We start from the raw sequence: 12,924 nt of genomic DNA on the forward strand, positions 1-12,924 counted from the left end.
AATAAAAGCTTATATGTGGAGCGCGCAGATCAGCATACGTGGATGTGCACGAGCGTTGGTTTGGGGTGCGGTGTGCTGATGCTGAGTAAGTGTTCCGTCTAAGGCTTTTATATATATATATATATATATATATATATATATATATATATATATATATATATATATATATATATATATATCTTGGAGGCAAACGAGGTTAAATGCTGTAGCACATTCTTTAACCTCGTTTGCCTCCAAGAAAATATTCTACCTGGCTACACAAATATATATATATATATATATATATATATATATATATATATATATATATATATATATATATATATATATATATATATATATATATATATATATATATATATATATATATATATATATATATATATATATATATATATATATATATATAAGAGAAAGAGCTAGTATACATCACAATACTGTGTTCCATTATGAAAATCAAGATTAGTAATAGGAGTGATTGTGTTGTAGTAGTAAAAATCACTTGGCGTGGCTGGCGGACACCCGGATCAGCCTCTGGATGTATCGGGCAGGCGAATGAGGCGCCCTCTGTGCCCTCCTGCTACTGTTGCTCCGCCCCCTTTGACCTGCCCATTAGGCGTGACTGGACCTCATGATGTCACAGCCCGCGCGGTAATTAGCCAATCAGAAGAGGGACGGTAACGCCTGGGCCGCTGACTGGGCGGAGCGAGGAGGGCGGGAGTAGTGGGTCAGTGGCGGTCCTCCAACACCCCCTTTGCCCGTCCGCGCTACCCTCACCCGACTGCTGGTCACTGCTTTCACCCGTCCTATACATCAGAAAATTTTGATCACGAATTATGAATCGGTATAATAGTAAAGGTAGAGGAGGGACAACCATTGACGCCAAAAACTTGTAATGAAGTATATCTTAATGAAATATTGCATAATGTGTGCAGTCTCCTTTCAGTCAGGATTCAATGTAGCAATTATATCAAACAATGATTTACAGCTATCCAAGTGGTAGATGAACGTAATCACATAAATAATGTGTGTGTGTGTGTGTGTGTGTGTGTGTGTGTGTGTGTGTGTGTGTGTGTGTGATAAAGCAGTCGTATATAGATCTCAGAACTTCTGATATAGACATAAATAAACAAATGGTTGACGGTACTTAACTTCACTCACGATCATTTTATATACTCAATTGCTTGTCTATTGTGATCTCGTATCTAATGAGCATCGTAGTTTCATGTTATTAGCTGTGTTTTGTTCATGTTGTCTTATTTAAGTTTGTCAAGTTTTATGGTAGGATCCTATGCTTTATAATAATTCTCTCTCTCTCTCTCTCTCTCTCTCTCTCTCTCTCTCTCTCTCTCTCTCTCTCTCTCTCTGCGAACAGAGTGGAATCACGATAAAAAGTGTTATCATTATCAATACTAGTGTTTGCACATTACGTCTATGTAGAACATGTGTTGTGATATATTTCAGTGCGAAACGAGGTGCACAATTGTGTGACGTTATGTAGGGATGCATGATCGCTGTGCCCGTGCGATGTGTGGTAGGATAAGCGAGTCCGCCATGCTCGATGGTATTCAGCGTTGTGGTGATGATATTCCCGCCAATAGATGGCGCGCTTAGTCTTATAACCCATCCCGTTGCCACCGCATTCGCTCTCCTGCCCACCGTGTACCGTCGGCCACCGCCGCTTCTGTCTCGCCCCGCCCCGCCCCGCCACTTTCCATCACCTCCTTCCTACATCCAATACGACCGCCTCATTCACGCTATCCACCACCATCCCACCTGTCAGGACATCCGCCGCCGGCATGCCGCCCACAGACTACCGCCGTCACCCCGCTGCCCCGCCGCCACCTTCGCTCTTCTTGCCACAAATTATACGTTCCCGTAGCGAAGATGAATGACTACCTCGAACATCACTATCAGTCAGGCAGAATGAAATAGTCTCGCTGACAGACTCTTCAATTAGTCGTTGTCTGCTTGAAATATAATAAAGCCGCAAATATAACTACACAGCAACATAACTAAACGACTCTCCTCTTTCATTGAAAGTAGCTCCAGAGTGTATGAAAAGTCTATTTCAGTTTGGGTTCCCGAATAGAAGTGGATCACGAAGAATTCTGCGTGGAGGCACGGATCACGGTCACAACATGCCCTGCATCATGCGGACATCATAGCCTATCTAATCTATTGCTTCCCTCGCCAAATAATTGTCAAAACAATAAATGTAGGAAGGGTAACTATCTATCTATCTATATCTATCTAGGTATATATGTATGTATGCATGTATGTGTCTATCTATCTATATGACTATCTATCTGCCTATCTCTCTCTCTCTCTCTCTCTCTCTCTCTCTCTCTCTCTCTCTCTCTCTCTCTCTCTCTCTCTCTCTCTCTCTCTCTCTATATATATATATATATATATATATATATATATATATATATATATATATATATATATATATATATATATATATATATATATATATAGTCCAAAGGTTGAAGTGTCCGTCTCGTGTGGTGATGATGCTCTTACGGTTAAAGAAAACAGTCATAGTCTGTTTCCACTGTCATTTATCAGTTATTGTTATTGACATCTCTTCATAATGACAATGCGCCTTACAGTAAATGTATGCGATAATTTGTTTGCTAATGAGTAATTCATACAATTCATCTTATTTGAATTACTCACATGCAGATGAAGGTGCATGTGTGACCGCACACACACACACACACACACACACACACACACACACACACACAAAGCTTCCATGTAAACTGTCGTAGTTAGCAGTGTACGGCTCTGCGCGTACAAATGGACAGGAAACAGGACGAGGCAGCAGGAGTGTAAGTGTGACGTCACGCCGGACCGTAAACGTTGATCACGCGTAATCCTCTCTTGTGCAAGTTACGATAAAATTAATTTGTTATTTTATTGATATATGATTTAAAGTATACAGTATGTTATATATCATAATCTATTCATTTACTTGATATTTTATTCATGCCTTGCTAACTTTACAAGGTTTAAGTCTCGGGACCAGTTTCGGATAACTACGCAATAGGGTAGGGAACAGTTCAAGAACAGTTCTAGACACGAATACCCAATCCTATTAGACTATGTGAATAAGAGGAAAATTATGTTAAAAGGAGCATGAAAAAAAAAAAAAAGATAAGATTTCACCGTTTATACGAGCGCTCAGAATATGTCCGTGCACTCACTAACAGCTGTCGCATGCAAAAGTTGGCTAATTTGTTGTGTCAAGTGATTTCGTCAGCACTATAGGAGTGTTTTAGTGGAAAGGCGGCACTTTGTTTCAGGGTGACACACTCATGCCATCTATGATTACCCTCTTTCTTTTAAAGCCAAAATGAATCCCTATAGTGTGGTTCCTAAAGTCACGCAGTGTTGCCAGTATCCTCGCTAGCATAGTTGGTGTTTTCTCCGTCTATTCTCCATCAATTTTCTTTTCATCCGCAGCGTTACTGGCGGCAACATTCTTCTTTCAGGATTGGAAAATGGTAAATAAAAGCATAGGACTACACTCACTGATGTGCACATAATTTAATTTTCCAAAGTTAATATACTCACGTCGCATCGTTCATTCTTGCTTGTTTGTACCTATTTTTTTTCTAATATAAATTAATTGAGAGTATTAGATCTGTCTGTTTTTCCATCTGTTTGTCTCGTTATAACACCAGTGATGACCAATATCCGAATAAATTTATCTACATTCAGGGTAGAATGACTGATAGTCTAATTTATATGGTTTTCAAACTTTTCCTGAGCGAATACCACTTAGAGGTCCCGTACAGTCCCCGCTTACCACCTGGTTCCAGAAAAACTCAATTCCAGCATATATCAATTTATTCACAAGTAGAACACACAAATTAACTAACAACAAAGAACAACTCAACGGTGTTTCTTCACCATTAATCGATGCCAGATCATCTTGTGTAAGGCAAGGCGTTGATTTATGCTAAATGAGATGAAGTAATGGGACGGTGGCACTGGTTCACTTTTCTCCCAAATTATGGTCTCACGTATCAAGAAAAACAATAATAAAAAAAATTCGACAAGCCAAGGTCTGCCCAAGTCAAGCACTTGCTCGCCAAGGGGCGTGCGTGACGGTAACTAAAATTATTCTCTTGGAGAAAATATATACGTGGCCGTCTTGCATGCTTTCGAAGATCTTGTTGGTATGGCAAGCTCTTCAGTTAATATAAGAACTGCTTGGTAAGTATTTGAAGACTACAGGTATGTTATCATTATCCTCTTTGTCTAATTGAATAAATATATACACTCTTCAGTTTGTTGTAATCTTAGGTTAGTCAAGCTACAGTATCTTCTCTATACTTACCTGTGTGGAATTTTCTGCTTCTCTTCGTAACGAAAAATGTGTTCGTAACTTTATTGGAGACCATCATTGTGCGGCATGGAGAGGAGCATAGGCTACATTCTCGGTGTGTTGTGCCTGTATGCTCTTTTCTCATGCTGGTGTTGAAGTGAAGTTGATCAGAGCATGTGTTATGTTTCTATAGTGCACTATTCTTCGCAGTCTTACGATCACTCACCATTAGTTGTATTTATCAGTGCAGCTCTATACCTCCCTCGAATCTGATGGGAGGAAGGGTATAGATTTTAACTCTTCCTGAACCTGTGTGAGTATACTCGCCGGTGACTGATAAACAAACACCTTTCTCTTCCAGTTTTCTGCATGCACCACTACGCTCACCCGTGACAATCTTTCGTTTATTCAGTTGAGGCTGTTGACGTTTGCTTTTTCACAATTGTTGTATTAAAAAAAAAAAAACATTGGTGTATTATAAACACACACACACACACACACACACACACACACACACACACACACACACACGTAGCCCTGTTTGTTGTTATCGAGTTTTATAATTCCATCAGAATTGGTTGATGTTTGAGATGAAGTGCAAGTCCTCAAGAACTGGATCTTGCTACATTCTGAGTTAAGCGCCTTCCTGTTTACCTTCTGATCTCACATCGGGCTCTTTGAATTCCATGTTCGGATCCACGTATCTTTGTGAAGCTGCCTTGTCCATTCATGTGCATGCTCGTTGTTGTCAGAACTAGATGCATAAACAGGCTGATCGCTGAAGGGGTCACGCTGTGCACTCTGGCTGCTACCATGCATTAACCACACATTCAAGATATACGTATAAACTAGTGGCTGAGCAGTGTCTAGTATTTTACTAGTATCTTAACACCTTAATCAAAAGCTTTTCCTTTGAGAAGAAAAGGAAGTGATCAGTAATTCCTCACGTAGGGACTTTTTCATGGGTAACAAATAGAAAGGTCCGTGTGTGGGATTTCAACATGCACACATTTTCAATTTCTTGGGGTGTTTGGTGGCTGCCACTGGAAATGGTGGTGTCGTGTGGGCAGAAGCCTATGGCAGTGAAACTACATCACAAAATCATCATTTGTAAAGCAGTAAATTATATATATATATATATATATATATATATATATATATATATATATATATATATATATATATATATATATATATATATATATATATATATATATATATATATATATATATACACACACACACACACACACACACACACACACACACACACACACACACACTACTTGTCTATTTGAGAATCCGCAGTCTACTAAGGCGGCGTCACACTAGCACTTTTCCATCTTCTTTTTCCGTCAATTTTGTGACGACTGTCAACTTTTGCAGACGGTGGCCGTCACACACAAGCTTGCTTCCGCCTTTGCCGCGCTTGTCGATTGTAAACAAACATGGCTCCTCATTCACCCCAGCAAGCCGCGGCTTTTTTGCACCTCATAATGTAATCAGCTGTTCTGTGATCCCAAAGGCAACGGTGACCTCTAATACTCTCTATGAGAAATTCGTCAGTGTGTTTTGTCCACTGCTCATCTTGGCCAGCTACTTGGAAGTTGCCTTGGAAATATTCAAAAGCATCGCACATTCGCACTCCTGAAATGTACACAAACAACTGAGGAACTTTTCATTGCTAGGCTAGAAGAAAAAAAAATATGTATACAAATATATATTCATCAACTCATTTAAATTTCATGCCATGATAATAGCATTCTTCCGTTTAACAAAAAAAAAAAAAAATTTAATAAAAAATTTGATTAGAAACCATTAGTTCTTATTTTGACTAAAAATTGGCGCTAGACGAAAACGATACGTTTCGTCTGACTCAAGACGACGGAAAGAGTTGACGGAAGAGTAAAAAGACGACGGAAATCGCCTGAGACGACGGAAAAAGTGCTAGTGTGACGCCGCCTTAAGGACAGTGCGGCCACAGCCCTATCGTATTGAAGAGTCGTCTTTCATTGATAGTTGGATCACTTGTCGTTGCCCTTCACTTGCGCTATGACGTACAATGCAAGTATCAAACGTTACGCTGTATATCCTCTTAGGGGCACACAACATGAACAATTCAGACACCCGTGTAAGTTCACCGTGCACTAGTCGCGCTTTCTTCAGGTGAGGTGCGTTGTCTTTTTTTTTTCTTCTTGTTTCTTGTATTGGATATCGCGGTGTCCCCTCGCGTTTTCCACTGATGCTGCCCTTAGGTCGATTATGATCATGGTGATTTGCCCAGCAGACGGTCCTTGTAGATTTACGTAGCTTAAGGCTCTGCGTCACTGGTATGCGTACCGCTGGTGGTGCGCAAAGATCTTTCAGGTGATGCATGAACACTTTCGGGATCATATGCGATTTTTAGTTAAATCAAATTAATTTATTTCTCAGAAAAAAATATCATTGCCTTATACAAGATAAATACCTAATCTGGCATAGATCAGCTGGTGTCGAGGAAACAAATGCATCTCTCGCATTAAATTAAGTTGTGTTCCTTATCTAGTTCATTAGTGTCTTCTACTTGTGAATAAATTGATATTTGCTGGAACTGAATTTTCTGGAACCAAGTGGTACGCGGAGACTACGGAACCTCCAAGTGGTACCCGCTCAGGAAGAGTTTGTGAACCATTGTTCTACGTAATATTACAAAGGCAAAAAATTCAAACCCACATTGGATTGAGCTTAAGAAGCCAAGGTAACACACACACACACACACACACACACACACACACACACACACGATAGAAAAATATATAATATATATACGAAGCAAAGCATGCATTCACCTCAACCTCATCGGTTTTTTCTGATTCGGCAGCGCCCCCGCCCAGGCCAATAGGTCGCGCAGGGATGCCGCCCCCGTCCTCATCTTAGCTCTCCTTCCCTTCATCAGCATTAGGCATCTGCTGGTCATCCAGTCAACCATTCCACTATGGAAAGAGCTCAGACCTTGTAGTGTGTGTGTGTGTGTGTGTGTGTGCAGCTCAGAACCATGTGTACGCAAAGGAAAGCAGCCGCCAGCCGGTGAGTGTGCTACGCTCCCCGGTGTCCTCCCGCCGCTCGTCAAGCCAGCCCAGGACACCGAGGGCTAAACAGTAAACAGTCCCCCCATATCGGCCGCTCGGGGGTGGGGCTTTCCTAGCGGGACGAGAGAGAGAGAGAGAGAGAGAGAGAGAGAGAGAGAGGGAGCCGCCCGACCTTCCGTGGATACGACTCCCCCATCTCCCCGCCCCTCCCAACCCACATCCCAGGCCATAGTAATAAATCTTTCCTCGCAATGAATTTCTCCGTAAACTTGAAACTGACGAACCATTATGAAAAGTTCTTCCATCAGGACACACACACACACACACACACACACACACACACACACACTCTCTCTCTCTCTCTCTCTCTCTCTCTCAGTTGCCTGATGTTTAATTTGTAGAATAATAAATGAACAAAAATTTTCCGTCTGCCATTGTTTGCTCTATGTCACTGTTCACATTACTCATCCCACTGTGCATGCAAGTATTTTATTATAATAGATGGAACAATTAAAATGCTATAAATGGCAGCAGACCTTCCATCCGCCACTTAACTCTGTCGCTCAGCTGCGAGGTGCCTGCTACCTAATATTTCAGTTCTGTTTTACGTCAATACGGAGTAATGTCGTTCATTTCGTGCCATCTACTGCAAAATACGAATATTAAGGCGGAGATAACACCTCATCCAATAAGAGCGTGTCTTGTACAGGAGTGAAGTGTTCACGCAGAAGTTTTTTTTATTTTTTTCTTCTTGATTTGGGGAGAAGTTTGCTCATAATTTATTCGCAGAGTTGCCAACAAAACTCGTATCTGATATAAACAAACTATTTAAAATAAATTGTTTATGCATTGCAAAGGCTATTATACGATTGATTTTTTGTATGAAAGCAGTAAATACAAAAAAAGATTACTAATTGAAAACTAGATAATGCAAAATAATAAAGATATTTTTTCACTTAATATCATTGGAGGTTTGCAGCCCTGAGTCTACACAAGAGGAGGGCGCGCTAGCCTCGCACGGGGTCCCGGTAACCTGTGGGAACCAAGCCTATAGTACACCAGCTGAGTCTTAGTTTACGACGTATATAGCACACAAAATATACAGACCTCCCTTATACTCTAAGAAATAAAGAAATGTAATTTACACACATCCCTCAGTCACATAAAATTTGTACGACACTCAACAACAATACGCAGTTGGACAATTTGGCGCGTGAAAACTAAGCATTATCGTGCACCACTCACAAGGTGACCTGGCAACTGTCCCCGTGAAGCCAGTCGTGGGACATGTGAATGCTGAATGTGCATTAGATCTATAACTTCACTAGGTCACTACATTAGAAGACTAGCATGGTGTTACTAGCAAAATCCTGTCAAAAGTAGTTAGAGAGGTGAGCAGCAGCCTGGAACACAGGGAGGGGGCCAGCACACCCCGCGCTGCTATGGATTTCTCCTGCACCAATACCAGCCGCTCTCCCTGCCTCCCTATCTCCCTTCACCATGAAACTTTGCCTTCCTGTTCCTCAACCAAGGCACATTGTCCGTGGCGTCAACATGAAATACACATTATTACATGTAGCAGCGAGAATCGTAGATCAATCATCCTGAACAGACAACATAGGGTTCTGTGCTCCATGTTAGGACTGAACGGCTTTCTCAGAAACTAGAGAGTTGAGAGTAGGAAGTTTTCATATGGAACAGAGAGATAAAGACGGAAAAGTAGGGAAGGCGATATCGGAAAAGCGGTGCGTAAAAGTCTCCACTTGACACTCTGAGAGCAGCGGCTCGGAGGCTCCCAGCTCGCCGCTAGCTCAGTGTTGCTGGAGCAAGTGGTGGGGGAGGAGTGTTGTGCCTGGATTACGCTCGGGATTACAGTGTGCTCATTCAACTGTCAGGTGAGAACTAACAAGGCTAAAGATAAGGATAATTTTCTTCCAGAGTCCTTAGTATTCACTGCGGCGCCTCGTGGCTTTACTCTGTATGTGATGTGAAATCTGTCAAAAGTACAGTTCCCACTCATCGTGACCTCTGCAGGAAGAAAATGGCGGACGGCGCTCTGTTGACTTCCTCGGCTTCGACTTGCCATTGATTTTTGGGCCACAGCGTTAGACTAAGGCAGTGTAGCAGTGTTCTGAGGCCAGCACTCTGGGGCGCCGTGCCCCTGGTACTTGCCCTGGGGGGGGTGAGCCCGGCAGGGAGGTGTGGGAAGCCAGGAAGTGACCAGATATAACGCGGCGGGCCAGGCAGCCGCGGCCACTCGCCGCCACGCCGCACTTTCAGTCCCTTTTGCTGCCGCTTGCCGCCCTCGCACGCCTTTCCAGGGCGTGGGCGCCTTGTTCACACCCTAGAGAGGGGGGCTGTGGCTGGGACAGAGGTAAAGCAGAGGTGGCAGGCCATTGGCGAGCGAATCCTGCGTGGCCTGCACAGGCAGCGTGCGAGCAGGAAGGGCATCTACCGCCGCCGGGTGTTGGCGCCCGACCCTGGTGACGGGGAGGGGGAGAGGGAGGCCCGCACTCCCCCTCCCTCTCTCTCTCTCTCTCTCTCTCTCTCTCTCTCTCTCTCTCTCTCTCTCTCTCTCTCGGCAACCCGCCTCCTTTCCCTCCCTCCCTGTCTCCCCGCACCACATGGCATCCCTGCCCCTCCCCCCTCAAGCGTCCGCTGAGCGATTGTCCTTCCCTCCCGCGTGTTATCACCACAGCCGCGATGAGTCACCCTTCAGGATTAGGACAAGCTTGCCGCCCCCTTCCCGCTCTCTTTCAATCCCCCCCCCCCACACTATCCTCATTCGTCCCACTCTTCCTCTCCATCCTGCCTTGTATATTCACAACCGCCACAGCCCCCTCCTCCCCCCATACTCCAATCCGTCCCCGCTCACCGGTTTAGCTAACCCCCTCCTATCTTTTTCCGGCTCCTAACCACTTACCCCGTTACCTCACTCACCACCCCCTCTCCCTCTCCCTTTTCCCCCCTCTCCCTCTCCTCCCTCTCGCACTCCATCCTCTCCCTCACAACCCACTCCCTCCTCTCTTGTCTCTATGTAGCTCACCTCCCGCGCTCCTCTCCCCTCCTCCCCCTCCTTCCCTCCTTCACTCTCCCAACAGCAGGAGCCTCCCCCCGCGCGTCTCACATTTATGCCTCTCTCTCTCTCTCTCTCTCTCTCTCTCTCTCTCTCTCTCTCTCTCTCTCTCTCTCTCTCTCTCTCTCAACCACCAGCCATCCAACAGGTGTCAGTGGGGAATGGTCGGGGAGGAGGAGGAAGGTGGAGGTGCTCAGGCGGTCATGTGAAGGCTGGTGGTTCATTAGTCTCTCTCTCTCTCTCTCTCTCTCTCTCTCTCTCTCTCTCTCTCTCTCTCTCTCTCGTCGGTAAAAAAGCCCACGCCCCTCTAATTCTCATATCCTGCTTCCTCTTCCTAGCCTTTCGTGTCTTCTTTCCCGTCCTCCTCCTCCTCCTCCTCCTCCTCCTCCTCCTCCTCCTCCTCCTCCTCCTCCTCCTCCTCCTCCTCCTCCTCCTCCTCCTCCCCACTTTCCCTCCTCCTCCTCCCCACTTTCCCTCCTCCTCCTCCTCACTTTCCCTCCCCTTCTTCCCCTCCTCTCCTTTTTTCCCCTTCCCCGCTTCCCCTCCACTCCCCTTCACCTCCCCTCCTCTTATCCTTCTCTTTCCCCTTGCCCTCCACACCCCTTCCATAACTTCTCTCACCCCTTCCTGCCCTCCCCATCACCTCACCCTAACCTCTATTTACACCAAGGTTCATCCCCCTTCCCCTCCCTTCCCTTCCCTTCCCTTCCCTTATCGTCTTCATGCTATTCTTTCTTTCCTCTTCATATTCATCTTTCCTCCTCTCCTCTCTTCCCCCCCACCACTCCTCTCACTCCCCCCACTCCTTCCTTTCTCATCCCTTCCCCTTCATTTCATCCCTCGCTCTCTTTCCTTTCCTTTTGCCTTGGGAGTAATGGTGATCAGAGAGAGAGAGAGAGAGAGAGAGAGAGAGGAAGGACTAGTTTGCTGGGGCGTGTGAACGGAATGATGTTTGTTTATCTGTATTATAATGGTAGTACTTATTTATTTTGTTGTTGTTGCTGCTGTTGTTGTTGTTGTTGTTGTGGTGGTGGTGGTGGTGGTGGTGGTGGTTTTGGGGTTGAGATTGGGATTGGTGGGTATTGTTCTTATATTTACCTTACCTTACCTCATTTTACAGTATTGTTGGCTGTATGTTGTTATTGTGAATGTGGTTCTTTATTGCTGTTTTGTTACTACTACTACTACTACTACTACTAATTCTTCGTCTTCTTTTTCCTCTTAATTCTTCTTCTTCTTCTTCTGTGTTTGCTTTGGTCACACTGCTGCCTTGCCATGGATAGCTTGTGAACTGCATGACGCGAGGCTGGCTTCACTGCGCGCTTCACTAGATGTAGCTAAGACTGGATGGAGAATGTGGGGAGAGGAAGGCTTTGAGGAGGGGTAGGTGGCCGTGAAAGCATGGTTGATATTAGGACTGTGGTAACTCTCTCTCTCTCTCTCTCTCTCTGGATTTTTTAATGAAAGTATGAAAGGAAGTCTGAGAACTGAAGAAAGCCAAAAGGGAGAGGGGGGGCGGGGGGCGTCTTTTTAAATCCCTGAGAACTATTGTTGAGCTGATCCAGTGAGGTGTTCCCCCGACCCTTCGCGTGGGACAGACACAGACACCTCCATTCCCCCCTCCCTTCCCCAGGTGAGTGAGAGCTGTGTGTGTCGCCCCCATCTCCTCCCTCCCCACAGTCCCCCACCCCTTCCCTCCCTCCCTCTCTCTCTGTCTTCCCTTCTCTTCTTTCCTCCATCCTTCCGCACCCTTTTACTGTATAGGAATGCTGTAATGATCGTGCCTCCTCCTCCTCCTCCTCCTCCTCGGAATTTTAAATTGTTAAATCTCTCTCTCTCTCTCTCTCTCTCTCTCTCTCTCTCTCTCTCTCTCTCTCTCTCTCTCTCTCTCTCTCTCTCTCTCTCTCTCTCTTTCTGGAATGTGTGTGTGTGTGTGTGTGTGTGTGTGTGTGTGTGTGTGTGTAAAACAGTGGGTAATATTGCCCAAGAAGGTGTAATAAGTAGATCACACACACACACACACACACACACACACACACACACACACACACACCTCCAGCTGGCGGCCATCGTCCAGCATTACAACCACGCCACGACAACGGTGACTACAAACTGGCCAGCCTCTCCCTTCCCTCTCCCTCACTCCCTCCCTCCCCTTCCTTCCTTCCTACTGCATCCTCCCCTCCTTCCATCCTTTGAAGGACCGCTTAACCCCCGCCCCTGCTCTCCTCTCCTGCTCTCCCCTTCACTTCCCGCTCCCACCAACACCAGTACCAACAACACAGTGCTCGACATAGAGTCCCTGCACAGATACACACATCATTACACACGTTCCTTCCCTTCAAGAGACACGTGGAGCATAGCATAGCATGGCAGCACCCACGGCAGGTTCAGGAAGTGTCGTGGTGGCGTGTCATTAATTATTACTGTCGTGAGTGAAG

General features: G+C 45.0%; 1 protein-coding gene across 1 annotated transcript in view; it reads left to right on the plus strand.

Annotated features, from left to right (window-relative positions):
• Window positions 1-9,229: 9,229 nt before the first annotated feature.
• LOC123520728 (mucin-5AC-like) overlaps window positions 9,230-12,924 on the plus strand; it is a 24,630-nt gene continuing 20,935 nt past the window's right edge. The window contains exon 1 of the mRNA XM_045283283.1: window positions 9,230-9,302. The gene's annotated coding sequence lies outside the window, so the exon portion shown is untranslated. The remainder of the gene's footprint in view (window positions 9,303-12,924) is intronic.

The sequence above is a fragment of the Portunus trituberculatus genome, chromosome 47 (assembly GCF_017591435.1).
Source record: "Portunus trituberculatus isolate SZX2019 chromosome 47, ASM1759143v1, whole genome shotgun sequence".
NCBI lineage: Eukaryota > Metazoa > Arthropoda > Malacostraca > Decapoda > Portunidae > Portunus > Portunus trituberculatus.